Here is a 15,814-nt window from a genome sequence, read left to right as displayed (position 1 = left end):
GCCTGTGACCAGTGGTGTCCCCCAGGGGTCAATATTTGGACCAGTACTGTTTAACAAATTCATCAACAACCTGGACAAGGGGACAGAGTGTATGCTCAGCAGGTTCACTGATGATACCAAACTGGGTGGGGTGGCTGACACCCCAGAGGGCCGTGCTGCCATCCAGCATGACCTAGACAGGCTGGAGAGCTGGGCAGAGAAGAACCTAATGAGGTTCAACAAGGACAAGTGTAGGGTCCTGCGCCTGGGGAGGAAGAATGTCAGGCACCAATATAGGTTAGGGGTGGACCTGCTGGGAAGCAGCTCTGAAGAAAAGGATCTGGGGGTCTTGGTAGACAGTGAATTATCCATGAGTCAGCAATGTGCCCTTGTCGCCAAGGCGGCCAACGGAATTCTGGGCTGCATAGGGAAGAGTGGGGCCAGCAGGTCAAGGGAGGTCATTCTCCCCCTCTACTCTGCACTGGTGAGGCCACAACTGGAATACTGTGTCCAGTTCTGGGCTCCCCAGTTCAAGAGAGACAGGGAACTACTGGAGAGAGTCCAACGTAGGGCAACAAAGATGACTGAGGGACTGGAGCATCTCCCTTAGGAGGAAAGGCTGAGAGAGCTGGGACTCTTTAGCCTGGAGAAGGGAAGGCTGAGGGGAGACCTCATTAATGTTTACAACTATCTAAAGGGTGGGTTTAAGGAGGATGGAGCCAGACTCTTTTCAGTGGTTCCCAGTAACAGGACGAGGGGTAACGGACACAAGCTGGAACACAGGAAGTTCCCATCAAATATGAGAAAAAACTTCTTTACGGTGAGGGTGACAGAGCACTGGAACAGGCTGCCCAGGGAGGTTGTGGGGTCCCCTTCTCTGGAGACTTTCAAGACCTGCCTGGATGCAGTCCTGAGTAATGTGCTCTAGGCAATCCTGCTTTGGCAGGGGAGTTGGACTAGATATCTCTAGAGGTCCCTTCCAACTCTGAAATTCCATGATTCTCTGATTTCCATGAAAGAAGTTCAACTTTTCTGTCTGTTTTGAGCCCTACATCAAGTGAGGTAGCTTAAAGAAATCACACTGTGTACTGAATTAAAAATTAAATGAGACTTGTAAAGGTGAATGTTTCAGATTCTGAAATCAACAAAAGGAATAATCTTAAAAGCACAACTCTGCTTTTTGTTGACTTTGCAGTACACTATTGAAATACCTGGAATATAATTGACATACTGATCCATGGGTTTCAATCCTGAAGTAAGCAATTGGTTTGATACAAATAATCTATTATTATTTATCCCAGATGAAAACAAAACAAAACAAACAAACAAAAACCTGTGACAATGCTATTCTGGCTTTTCTTTTGATTAAACATGCACGTCCTGATTCCATGTTGGATAACTCCTCTCAAGTCGTATCTTACCAGCTGAGCAAACAGCACAACAAGCTGCACAATCAAAGGCATTTTCTAAATCTACAGCTATCCAAACATACAGAGAAAAATTAAGTAGACAGAATGGGAACATGTTTTAAAACTGAGTAGTTTTTCAACATACTTTTAAAACAAAGAGCAAAGAAAGTTAAGAAAACTATGGAGTCATTACAAAGTAAATAACTGATCTGCCTAAGAAAAATCTATTATAATGAATGGCTCAATGTGAAGATAGTTGTATTCGATAGAATGGTGTCAGGAAAAGCAAAGAGCAGTTTCTGAAGGAAAGCAGCAAAGCCAGCTTCAGCATAAAAGTTAAGATTAGTTTTCTTTCACTATTGAAACATATGATTCTGTCTGTCTTCAGGACAATTTTATCTTGGAAAAGACATGGGAAAAAGGAGAAGATCCTTGAAGAAAGATAATTCTTGACCTTGTAACCAGCAGGTATTGTTGATTATTGACATCTGCTGTAAGTACATTCTTCCTTTGAGTTTTGTTCTTGCTTAATTTTGGAAAATATATCTAGTTATATTCATACAGTAATAATTTAATAAATTGGTATTATGGGACATTACAGAATATATGTTAAAGAATAACTTACGACAAAATAGATTTTAAAAACAAATACATGTGACAGTTTTATTTCATTTCCTTAGGTGCCTTAACTTCTTCAAAAGATATGACAGTAGATACCTCAATTCATTTATTTCAAAGGATAAGAACTTACAACTTCCCTTGATAAAAGACTAAGATGGTGAGAGAGATGGAGCTCTCTCTGGAAATAAAAGGAGAGACTGAGGAAGCTCTGTGTTGCCTCAAAACATGAAAGGCTATCTAGGGATCTAATTGTACTCTTCTGCTACCTAAAGGTGGGCTATAAGCAAGACTGAACCAAACTCTAAGAGGTGTTGTTTTAGGACTTTGGGGTTTATTTTGTTGGTTTGGTTGTTTCTTTCACTAGGCGCTGAAACAGCTTGCCCAGGAATACTGCGGAATCTCCACCACTGGTGACAGTGAAAGTTTGACTGAACAAGCCCTGAGCAACCTGACCAAACTTTGAAGTGGGCCCTACTTTGCGTAGACTAGCTGACCTTCTGAGGTGCCTTCTCACCTAGACTATTCTGTGAAACTTCTGCCATTATGATACAGAGGCTTCTAAAGGACATACTTAAATTGCGAAACCAAATCCATAACAAAGGTGGCGACTGCATGTGTCTCTTCTGTTACAAATGGCCACGATATAAGATGCTGTAGTATTTATTACGAATTAGGAGAGTATCCTCAGTGAAAAAGCTGAGCTTTCATTAATGTCTGTCTGACATTTGCAAAATTGATTTGTTTTGACATTTAGAGCACTTCTGTTTTAGTGTGGACTCATGTCTGACATTAAGCAAACTAAATTACAGTGGTTTTGCTTAAAAGCTTCCCATAGAACACTGTTATTTTACAATGCAGATGACAAGTGTTCTAGCAGAAGCAGGCATGTTTTAAAAAACAGAGCAGGTACAGTGACTTATCTGGAAACAAAATCCTTAAATGAAGAATATCTAAAGCATTAAATGCTGGTCACTGCAAATAAATGAATGCTCACACAACTTCAAGGCTTAGTCCGAAAACTTGGAATGCAATTAAAAGTTTGAGGTAATGCACCGAGAACCTTATCCGCATTTTTATCTTAAGAGAAAAAAAGAAAGGCTTATATCTTAAAAAGAAATAGAAAAAACCTGAGAGAGCACAAGAGAGACTAGCTCAAGCACCTGAACTGTTATTTTAGCAGTACTACAGGGCTTTAACTCATCTTGGTTTACATTTGAAATGCATAAATTGATCACATGGGCAAAACAGCCCAAGTTTAAAAGAAATGGCTAATTTCCCAGTGAAACTTATATCCGAATGTTCATCTAATATTAAATTTCATAGTTTTCTTCTGATGCATTTTAGTGATTCAAATGTTATTTTAGATTCAGTTTTCTATTATTTAATCACAATGTGTAACAAATCACAGAGTTCTGGGATTTGTATCCGAAAGGTACACAAGCAAGGATCCAAGATTGTAATCCACAGTATTATATACCAATTCTTACATATTAAAACTCCAGGAACTAAATTCAAGTTAGCTTTATGATTAATCATACATGCATTAAATATCCCAACAAAGAACTACTCCAGCATGCCTTCCTTTTTCCCCATTTTTATCCTTCCATAGTAAAGGTGGGTGATGGCATAAAAGCACCATTTCCCCCCATAACAACCACTTGGGGAATCCCCAGATGTTGTCGGCTCCCCAGTTAACCATGGCAGGTTTCTGTTCCCTGGGCACCTCTGCAAGCCATACCCTCTGTTTTATATATTAAGCAATGTACTCCCTTCTCCTACTTCTCTATGAGCTCAGCAGTGACAGCAGAGCCAGATGGAGCCTTTCATCCCTTTCACTTTCTGTATTTTCTTCCCTATTATGATACCTTGGCTTCTTTTCCAGTTTTCCAGGATTTCCAGATGGTCTCCCAGGATTCTGCTAGACAGATCCAAAACTGCTTAATTTCCAAGATCAGTTGAAATCAAACCAACGTGGACAACGTGCATAGCACACATGCAGATGTTAAATGTCTTCACATATTTCTTTCCAAAACTTTTGGCTCAATAATGTCAATACCACAGAACTCCATGAGGAATTATGCAAAGCTGGAAATGCACTTTCTTCTATTTCTTTCTTTCCAAGCTAAACAGAGCAAGTGAGGGAGTGTGTGCATGGTATTCTTTCACATGATGATCTTTTCCATATCTTATAACTTACCTGTGTTAAATGGTGCACTCATTTTATACCTTAAAATAGGTTTTGACATAAACATGGTATCTAAGATGAAGTCCTGTCATCAGCTCTATGACATTTATTTTCACAGCTGCTTTCTAAACTGTTATGTCTCCACCCTACTATTTCCTGTCTGCTCCTTCACAAAATTGTCCACTTTGAAATACAGATTTTTTGCATGATTATTACAATTAAATTTAACTTACATCTTGGAAATATATACGATTAACTGAAATTATTTGTTCTGAAGCAAACTGCACTCCAATTCATAACCCTACAGGGAACCACCCACTCTGTTTTCTTTCCTGGGTCATCCTTACCCCTAGTCTTTTCCAGACTTAAAAAATTCATGAGTTAGTGAGAGCTATGAGTTCCTCCCTCTTAGGATATTCTCTTTTTCTTTGTTCTCATAAAGGAATATGTAATATCAAGCCTGTGGGAACTCAAATATCACATGTTTTATTCTGAGGGGTAGCTCTAGAACCCACATTATCTATAGTCTTTTATCTTTACTTCTCTTACTAAATGAAACAGAAACATCCTAACAGTATATCCTCCTCTAGCAGACTCACCATTTTATGTCAGTTCATTTTCAGGGATGTACAGATATTTTAAAATTATACATACAAACAAAAGAAAAAGAAAATAAAAGATCTGTCCTATTAAATATGGGTTTTAAGGCCACAGTTAAATTGGTTTTTTGCATTAATTTTACATAGGTCCTGCATTAAATAAACTATGTGTTAAGCACTTAATTTGAAAATAAAACAAGCTCAAACTGATTATTTTTCAATAACTGAGTATTGCTTTTAATACGTTGTAGACTATTAAGATGTTTTTTATTTTTTATTTTTTTTTTTAGGGATGGAATGAAACAGCTCAAGGGCTGAAATACAGGAATTTGCATTTTAATACATTTTTGCAGATTGATATGTCAAGCCAAGGATATCATAATAAGTTTACTCAGACAGAGTAAGCCAACATTTATTTACAAAATTTCAATTTAAGAGGGGAAGGTCTTCTATCAAAGCTATTTTATGTACTTCTCTTAATTGATATTTTTCACTACCAGTGTCATGACTGTAACTGGAGTTCAGGGACAGCTGAAACCCTAAAGCCACATTGTTAAATTTCTGTAGATAACTCTATTAAATTGATAATTAACTGTGCCAAGAGGAGTTTAATAAAAAAAAAACTGCCTAAGATTTTTTTAACCTGCTGTTTTCATTGCTCACTAATGAAGATGTAAGAAATTAGTAGTCTCAGCAACACTTCCAACAGTGTTAAATCATTGTCCTTGAGAAGGCAATTATTATAATACTTAATATGTGCCTCTATTGATCTGAAAGAGTAGTACCACTTATATTTTCTAATCATGCTAAGAAATCTATAAACATTAAAAATGTTCCAAATTATGCACTATTGCTTTCCTTGCCATTTTCGTTTCCAGTGACTAATGAACATCAAAAGCTAGGGAATAATTTAAAAGTCCACAGGTAATTACTGGAAAGTAAACTGGATCATTAGTCTATGATTTTTACACTGAGTAAACTGCTCAGTACATGATTGCCATTGTTATTCAACACTTGTAGTAGCTTTATCACAGAATCAATAAGAATTTGCAGTCTATCAAGATGGGCAAATTTGGGTACTTTGATATCATGTAAAATGAGTATTAGTAATCTTGCAATTGCATATAATACTGTCTTTACTGGAGTAGCACTTTCACGCACTTTAATAAATGGTAATATCTTCAGGTTAATTAACATGCTGGATTACAGTGCTTGATTTCTGTCTCTATTGGTAGCAGATGCATTTTCACTTTGTTCTTAAAATTTATGTTAAAAATGAAATGTTAATGCTTCTAGATCTTAAAAGACCTTTTGTTGTTTTTAAAGTATTTCCACTCCCTAAACTCAAACACTTTTAGGAAGTGTCTCAAATCCAAACAATGATGCAAACACATCTGAAGTGAGCTTCACATTAGCACACCTGATAGCAAACAGCTTGCCATAAATGCACATCTGTGGTGCTTGCGGGACATAAATAAATCTGTGTTCAGCCTTTGCTTATATTTGCTATCACACTGATGCTGCTTCATAAAGCGGCCCTTAAAAACCCAAAATCCTGAAATACTTCTGTTTTAAGTGTGTGTATAGACTTTCTACATCAAACCCCCATCAGTTTAGGCTCACATGCATTGTATCTATAAGGAATAAGTGTCAGGAAGAGATACTAACGTTGTGGTATACACCAGCCTCTCCAGATCAAAGTCAGAAGCTTTCAGATTCAACACGGTTATTGCATTAACTGCAAAAGGCTTTGTTAGGCTTCTTGATTAAAGGCTAATCTCTTTAACCACAAAGGAGCAAACAGGAACAGGAACAGGCTGAGGAAGACCACCAACCTTGTCAGAGCAACCAGAAGCCCCTGACCTGGCTCTGTCCAGGGCTGTCAGAGGAGAAGGATCAATCGAACCGTTGTCCTGGAGCAACACCCCTCACAATGGAAGAGGCTCCTCGATCACGTCACAAACCAAGTGGGGTTCCTGTCTACCACTTTCCAAATATAGGACAGCTTTGGTAGAATCTTTCCTTGATTTTTTTTCTTTTTTTCAGATTTTAAAGGTGCCAATATTCTTTATTTCATGAAAAACTGCAAATCAACTGACAGAACTGAAACTCATTAAAAGATCATACTTGAAAAAGAGTTTCAGCTGAAAAGCAGAAGTTTGGCCAAAAAATATTACCAAATCCAGAATTTGGGGAAATTTCAATTAACTTTTCAATTAACTTTGACACAAAGAAAAGTCTGCCATTATTCCCTATCATACAATCATTATATAAAAATAATATACTGCCATTTCTTTATTTTCCCATACACTTTTACCAAAAGGTACACTTGGCTGTAATGTAATAACTTCCAAACCTCTAGAGCTGCTAAGTCTTCAGTTGAACAAGCTCCAAATGCCATAATAAAAACCAAATGCCATAATAAATACTATCTTAAATGGATTACCACAAGTGAGTAATCTCTGCCTTAGAAGAATGCACACAGCAGAGATACACATGTACGCACACCCTGTTTGACTTTCTAAACTTCTTTTCAGTTTATCTAGAAAAGGGAAGGTGTTCTGAAGTATTGCCAAGTGAAGAATCTGATAAGAAAACAATCCCCCCAAATCACTACCAATGCTACTAGTCTCAGTGTTGCCTCTGGAAAATGCTAAAAGGTCTCTCAGCTCTCCACATTCACTGGTAGGATTCATAGTAAATTACTGCTTATCAAAATATTTACCTATTCATGAAATACCAGCATGTTATCTAAAAGATCATATGGTAAATAGAAACAATTTATTATCATATGGAAGATCCACATTTTTTTATTATATAAATGACTTCACAAACACACTGATAAAGTGAAAAAAAGACAGACAAGTCTCACATTCTCACCATATAAGCAAATCATCCAATAAATAAATGTATAGATAACACAAGATTTTTCAGTGTTATAGAAGCTGAATGCAAATGATGATAACATTCAGACAGATAAGCTCTCTCTACACAGTTTCAAAAATATCAGTTATTCTTAATGTTTCTTATGAATGCATAAGTAGTAACTTCTTAAGTACCATGGCAACACTTAAATACAAAAAAGTAGTAAGATAAGAGGAGACATGATGAATCAGTAACCAGCTGTACTTCACAGTAACCTCTGTAGTAGAAAATCCAGAGTCAGGGACTCTGAACATTCCAATAGAAAAATAAAATTAAAAAAAATCCTAATTAAACCCCACTTCTTTAAAAAAAAACAAAAAAAACCAAAAAAAAACAAAAAAAAAACCCCAAAAACCCCAAATTGTGTTCCACTGTGATTATTTCTTACTAGAAACAAAGGCAATGTGTTTTACTTACAGCAAAAGCTGGAATAGAACCATAAACCTTGATTCTCATGTACTTTCCTCTGACAGCCATGTGAACCACTAAAACTGTCATTCAAAAGCCAGAAAGAAAAACTGCCAATTCTGATTACTGTGCTTTATAAAAATGCTAGACACATATAAATGAAGTTTTATGGCATAAGAAAGTAGACAGGAAAGTCTCCAGGGCTGTCCAAATAAAAAGCAGAGGCGGCAGCTATTTTCTGAGGGGACAGTTAGTACAAAATACATCAAGCCCTTCAATAAAAGGAAAGGAGAATCTGTGGCAGGCATCCTTCTGACAGCTAAAGGGTTTGAATTCATCGTCAGCTTTGCAGGATGTGCAATCCTAACAGAATGCAGGTATGGCTCCTCACAACCAATAACTTATTTTCTTCCTACTGATGGATTTCAAGGGCTTTAAAAAACAAACAAACAAACAAAACAGAACACAAAAGCACCACAACGCTCCAGTATAACAATCACAGCATATTACCCTACTATTACAGTTCTTGGAACAAGCAAAAATGATTGTTTTGCATTTTGACACCATCAGATCATTTCTGCTTCCTCTTTGAGACAGGTTTACTGACAAGTAATTTTCAAAATAACTGAGAATGGCACAAGAGTGGCAATCAAAATGAAACAATCCTACCAACTCCATACAACCAAAGTTATGCTAATCCGACATTGAAATTCAGCGTCAGCAAAACCAGGACAACAAAGTGCAGTCGCCATGCCCATTTTGTGCTTCTTTTCTTGCCTTAAAATGCCTGCTAAAATACCAACTATTGAGAATCTCATATGAAATTTTATCATAAAGACACCTTTGTTTTGGAGGGTGTCTTAAGATAACATATAGGCTATTTTTTACTTGATGAATTCATACTGAAACTACATAAAGAGGAAAGTAAATTCTTTTTTTTGTAGAGAAAGAGATTAGAATAAAACAATATTATAATAGGTAATAATGTAATGAATTATAAAATTTAAATACTTTATCTTTGTTGATTTAGCATCAGAACTGTCAGTGAAATGCTTTACTGAAAAGGAGGATATAGTGATATATGCATAGTGTACTGGAAAGAATCTTGACTTATGTTTAAAATCTGCACACCCAGTTTGTAGGAATTTGGAAAACTAGGTAAAGTAGAAGGTTTTCACCACGTACATGCATAATCAAGACATTTGGAGTAAATGGGTCTGTTTTAAACCTATGGAGTTTTTCTTCTTGCTCTAAGATAATTCAATCAAATGCATTTAATTTAATACAAGATTTTCGAAGATCACCAAAAATACAGGCTACTCTAGCAGAAAAACAATGACCAAAACATGTAACCAAGCAGTTAATTTCAATGGGTTAATATGCAGTGATACTGAAATAAAATGAAAGAGAGAAGGGGAAAAACATAATACATACACAGAACAGTTATGGGAGATGGGGGACTGGTTCAAAGCACATGGAAACAAAGAAATTACTATTACAGGAATTATTATTAGTCCCATAAGAAACGAACTCTAAGTGTGATTTTTTTTTCTCATACATTTCCTGAACAAATCAACATCCTGAAAATCAGCTTTGGCCTGCTGCCACCCACTTGCTTCATTTGCTGACTTTTCGTAGTCAGCACTTCACCACTCCATAACGCGTGTTTACATGACAGGAATTTAAAAGGATGAACATATATTAATGAAGTTACTCAAGAATATAGTTAAGTCTATAATGGAAAGTAAGGTTACTCTAGAGTCACTGTAAAATGATTGACACTAGGGGCCAAATTCAAAGCCCACTGACCCCAAAGCAAAGGTCAGCCTTTTTAAGTCTCACTCTTACCTCTTTAAACTTCAAAATACAGATGTTTCATATTATCAGACCAGATACTTATGATTATAATCCAATTCACAAAATTAAAGAGAAATCTTATAATGAAGATAAGTAAAGAACAGCAAGAATTCACCCTGTTAACATTTTATACATATATAGTTTTAAAAATATTTATATTAACAGCCGACGAGTGGAATTCTAGAGACAAAGGAATGTCAAAAAGAAGCAAAAAAGGCTCCAGACTTGTCCCATTGCAGCAAATGAAAGTTTGTGTGACCACTGAGTAGGACAACCATCGAGAAAAAAAACCTGAGTTCAGCACCCCTTTCAGACCCTTCAGGGAAGGCTACAAAACTGTCTTCTCAGACACTTTCAGGAAGATTTTTTGTTGTGTTCTGCTCACATTCCAAGCTAGCAGGAAGGACACCAGCCAACCCTGCTCTAAAAATTATGTACACAAAACTACTGCGACATTATGTCACAGAAAACATAGTTGGTCTTATAAGCTCAGTGGCATAGCTCCAGCAATCTTCCAGATCAGATAAATTGAAGCAAACATGATTGTTGCTTCCATTAAGCCAATGGGCACAAATTCCAAGTATGTATCAACAGAGATTGTGATGGAGCTGGTATCGCATTGCAGATCCCTTTCCTAAGCCAGTATATCGTTATTTAGAATTTTACATTGCTAAGTATATGACAGACTGGGATTTTGAAAACTCAGTTGTTTATAAAGTAAAAATTCCTCCCCACAGAAGGCAAGGATGCTCTACACAAAAGGAAACTCCATGCTTTACTAATAACTAAACACAAACCTGCTGAACTCTTGATCCGGTAAGGAAGTCTCACATTGTTTCTGAAGCTCATTATATTGAAACTCCTACACAGAAAAAGTTCTGGGTATGTTGGCTTAACCACAGAAATTTTAACTGTGGTTCTTCCTGAAGTGTCCAAAATTACTTATGAAACCCTCTTATTGTTTCAAAAAAACCCCAAAACAATAACAAAAACCCACAAACCCCAAATAAGCAAGCAAATGAATAAAAACCAAAACACAAACAAAACAGAAAGCCACTGCAACCTCGGCAGAACAGCTAATTTTCTTTGCCTTCCTTGTATGCATCATGCATCCTCACAGAATAATGGATGCACTCGGAGCCGCTGGTGTCAGGACACATTGTTAACCATCGCAAATTAGCTCCGTTTCCATTAGAGGCAATGGCAGTTGAAAGCAGCTGGCACTACGAAAGACTGGAACTTTAAATTAGGCATAAATGGCAATACAGTAGACAGAAACTGCCATCCTAACAGTCTTAATAAATGCTGGCATTTATTGAAGTGCCCGCTACCCACTGCCTTCCACAATGCAAACAGCCTGGCACTCCTTGTTGCCATGGAAACTGCAGGATCGCTCCCGTCACACCGTGCTCCCTTTTTAAGTTCTGCTGCAGCGCTGAAGCATCATCTTCACTGTGCAACAGCACGTGTTTATTACTGAAGAATTCCGCTACTACATCGTCACATCGCAAGGTCACAAAAATAAGGAAATTTGCCACACACAAAAGTTCTGTGCAGTTTTCAAGTGCCTGCCTTACAGATATCGACATTACAAACAAAGTCCCATGAATACAAAAGCACCACCAACATTCTAGGAGAAAAAAAAAAAAAAATTACCTCTCCTTCTTTACTTTTCTGTAGGGAAAGAAAAGCTATTCTCAGTTGTTTAATATGTAAGAGTTTATGAATTTCAACGTCCCAGACTGCCGGCACAGTGTCATTCTTGCACACTTGTCAAAAAACCAAGCTAATGCACAGAATACATTGTGGTAAGTTACTAAAAACCATATTACACAAAAAGAATATATGCTTGCTACACGACAACCATGAAGCCTAGATATTGATACCATAGCAAGCTTTTCACATATTCTATGGTCATGAACTCCTGTGCTTGTGACTGCTCTAATGGAGAAGGGCAGCTGAAAGGTTGAGCAGCAAGCATAATAAAAATTTAGCATAGCAAAAGGAAGAAGAACTACAGTCAGTATACACGTTCTTGCTATCCATTCACCAGCCATCTCAGAATTTACATGATTTGTTCTAGAAAGTTCAGGTCACATCTAATTGTAGTAACCATTTCAAATGAAACAAACATGCCCTTCTCTAGAAGCATTTATGATGTGTCATCCACTGTTATTTCTATTCTTACATAACTATAAAAAAAACAGTTCTGCTACTAAGAGTTAAAACCTCCCTTGGTCTTTCACACACAAACATACATATGTGTGAAGAAGTGACTATAGCTCTATCAGACCTTTAAATGCTCGAATGAGTAGACTGCAGTAAGTAGCATGAATACAAGCTTGGATAACAAAAGCACTGTAGCTATTCTAAGTCCTCCTCAGCATTCTTTTTTCATCACAGACGTAACATTTCAACACACAAATTAGACACACATAATGCTCTAACTCTTTCCCGTTGTATCCCTCCATTCCTACTGGGACTTTAATCCCCCAAAGCAAGGTAATTGAACTCTCAACTTCAAACATTACTAATTTTTACACACTTGATGTGTTTTACAACCCCCGTAGCTTCTGAAATACCTCATGTGTTGCTGCTGCTTCTCTTGAGCTCCTGTGGTGTCCCATGTTAGGAGCCACTGTATATTAAAACTCTCTGATGGTGTTCCTCAGAGCTCAGGACAAAATCCTCATACACTCTCTACTTAAAACACCTCATTGAAAAATCCAACAGTCTGATCTTTCATCACCATGATACAGCACAATTTAATAAATAAATAAATTGGCTAATTTTGATTCCCTTCTTGGTGCATGAAGAGAGCTAAATTTCTCAGAACACCAGTCCAATAAAAATAAATAAATGGGGATGCTACCTTCAGATTTCTAACAAAGCATGAAGCAAACAGGTGTGAATCTTAAAACAGTCCTAACTTGAGAATCTTGTTACCTCCAAACACAGTCTTAAATCCTCCCTTCGGAATAATTTTTTTTTTCTAAAAAGATGTTTTTAGTCAGAAGCTGTTATACAGAGGCTCATACACTTACTGAGATGGTAAAAATTGTGGATTAAATCCATCATTCAAACAGATCACATCCAGGCACATATTCTCCCCCACATCTGAAGGAAGAGCTTTAAGTTGAACGTGACATTTCTTAGGGTGAGGAATCCTTTCCGCCACTTAAATTGTCACGCTGTTGTGATTTTTGTTTGGTTTTGTTTCTTTTTTTTCCTATCTTACTTCACCTCTGTAGAGACCCAGACTACAATAAACTGCCTCAAGCACTCGCTGAAGAGTGTTGACAGAACAAGAGTGAACAGATTGTGTTTGGAAAAGAGCGACCTGGCTCTGCCCAGCCGCCAGCAGGCAGCGCAGCCCCCGCAGCCCAGGGCACAGCCAGTGGCGCTCTGGGGGGAGAGGATGCCTCAGCGAGGCAGCACTTTTCTGAATCAACTTCCTTACCTTGCAAAACCACGAGTCTTTGCTGGGTTACTATCACACCCAAGACTCCAAAGTAGCCGCCCCCTCCTCAACCCCAGCCAACTTAACTCACTCTCTCCCCCTTTTTCCTTTTCTCTGTTCTCTCTTTCTCTCTAACTACCTCATTTTTCCAAATGGCAGCTTAATGACATGATGCAAGGCTGACATTCATAAGTTTACTTATACTTCAGCAAGGTTAGCTTAGTTAATAAATGTTAATTGTTGTTTGGACTCCTCCAGTGTCATTTCACCTTGATTCTGACAATGGAAATCCGCAAACCTGAGTTGCCCCAACCTTGGGACATGACAACCACCTTCCCCTGAGTGCGCATCACCAGAGCAACAGGTTTACGTCGCTCTTCCTGATTAATTTACTGCCTAATGGCAATATTATTCAGCTGGGAGACAGAAAATGAAACATGGAAAGTAAACTAGATTGAATGCAAACTACGAATTGAACCAATACTCACAACTTTCTGGTCACATATCCTAACCAACAGGTTATTACATAAATGTAAAGGTACTTCCTTCATTCCATTCCCATACTTGCATCTCAAAAAAAGTAGTCTGTATTTAGTTACATTCCTAGGGGATTTCTTAAAGGGCAAATTATTGATCCTTCTCTGTATAGGCATACTCAAACAAGGCAGCACTTACAGAAAGAAGATTCTGAGTACTTGGAAAAACATGAAGTAAAATAATGAGACACCTATTGAAGTACTCAATATCTCGCTGAGCAGGATACTATCTCAGTTTTTACACTGTGGAGCTTTGCATCAACCTGAATTTGAAATAGAATTTTTTTTTTCCCAAAAAACTTTACTAATCACTTTAGTAAATTAGTTAAAATGAAGTCTTATTACAGTACATGGTGTGCAATACAGCTAGGAAGCCTTAGCAGCACTGAATCAGTTGAGAGCTCCTTGTCTACACTTTCTGCTTCCACCCTGTAAATCCTGAGATGGCAGAAATGGGCTAAGCTCCATGCAGATCTCACAATACAGTTTCCCATACATCCCCACATTTCCCCACAATACACATTCTTCATAAATGTTGAGTCATTGGCTTTGTGTGACAAAGAAAGGATTTTGAGCAGTACTCGCTAAACAGAAGCCTTTGCATTCCTGGTATTGTCACAGTTCATTTGCACAGCATTAGCTGAAAATTATGGCATAATCCAAAACTAAGTATCTTTACACCACCAATAATTCAAGGCAAATTATACAAAAAGTTTGATCTTACTTATCCCACTTTTACAAAAGTATAAATGCACAAGAGAAAAAAATTCTCCCATCTTCCGGGGAGGTGGCTGATATGACAGTGCTCCTTCACAAGACCAAATATTGGATTTGCAGTTAGTCCCTGCAATACACGAGTACTGCTCCAGCTAAATCAGACATGATTTGAAATGTCATTGAAACTCTGCTTTCCCATAAAAGAATGGCTCACCAGATGCCAACACTCTGAAAACTTATCTGCAATCAGCAAAAGGTTAAGTACAAAGATTCTCCTGTTACACATAGCAAGGGAAACAGAAGGGTCTCCCAGGCCAACATCTCCAGTTCTCCTCACTATCCTCTTCCCAATACACTCCCTCACTCCGAAGCAGTCTGGCCATACCTCAGGCAAGGGCTAGGAAAACGCTGGTTTTCAGCGTAGAAAAGCCTCGCTTGTTTCTCCAATGTAGAAGACTGAGAACTCTATTGAAAAATAGTCCATTCTTATCACTGTGAGATGGAATACTGAATATATAAAAAATATGGATAATTTCTAGTATGAAGTAGCACAAATAAAAATGGAGCAGGAATTAGCCTTCTAACACTCTCCAGCATCTACTACATCACTGTTTCACATTAACAAACATGCCAGAACCTGAAACTGTGTTCCAATAATAGTTATGTTCTGATACCAAAACCAAAGTATTTTCCCAGTCACGTTCTAGAGCAAAACCAGCAACAGTGATTCCATTGGCACTGCTCATGGGATAATTTCTATAAAAGAAATGCTAGAAGACTATGTTCTTCTGTGACTATAAATGTATTTGGTTGAGTATGCTCAAATCATTGCAGTAACTAAAGTTATTACTTAAAAAACGTTGCACAGGAATGTAGTGTTGGCAGTTTTAAATGGGGGGAAAAAACCCAAAACTTATTATGATACACACTCATTCAGTGTTGGCTCTTCACTAAAACATGAAGGTGTCCATGCTTATCTCAAGCTTCAAGAGTCAAAGCTTCCTGAATGCTTTTTCCTGAATTTATGGCTCAATTGGTCATTATTTTCATTGTGAGATTTGAAGTCTAAATACCTCACTGCAAAACAAACTACAGCTTGCCTTTTTCTACGTGTTTTT

At 37.5% G+C, this 15,814-nt stretch overlaps 1 protein-coding gene across 6 annotated transcripts in view; it reads right to left on the bottom strand.

Annotated features, from left to right (window-relative positions):
* The window catches only part of CDH18 (cadherin 18), a 582,930-nt gene that overhangs the window by 493,440 nt on the left and 73,676 nt on the right, over positions 1 to 15,814 (bottom strand). The gene's annotated exons all lie outside the window — the stretch shown is intronic.

This window comes from Chroicocephalus ridibundus, chromosome 2, assembly GCF_963924245.1.
Source record: "Chroicocephalus ridibundus chromosome 2, bChrRid1.1, whole genome shotgun sequence".
Lineage (NCBI taxonomy): Eukaryota > Metazoa > Chordata > Aves > Charadriiformes > Laridae > Chroicocephalus > Chroicocephalus ridibundus.
This window is presented reverse-complemented; position numbering and strand designations above follow the sequence as displayed.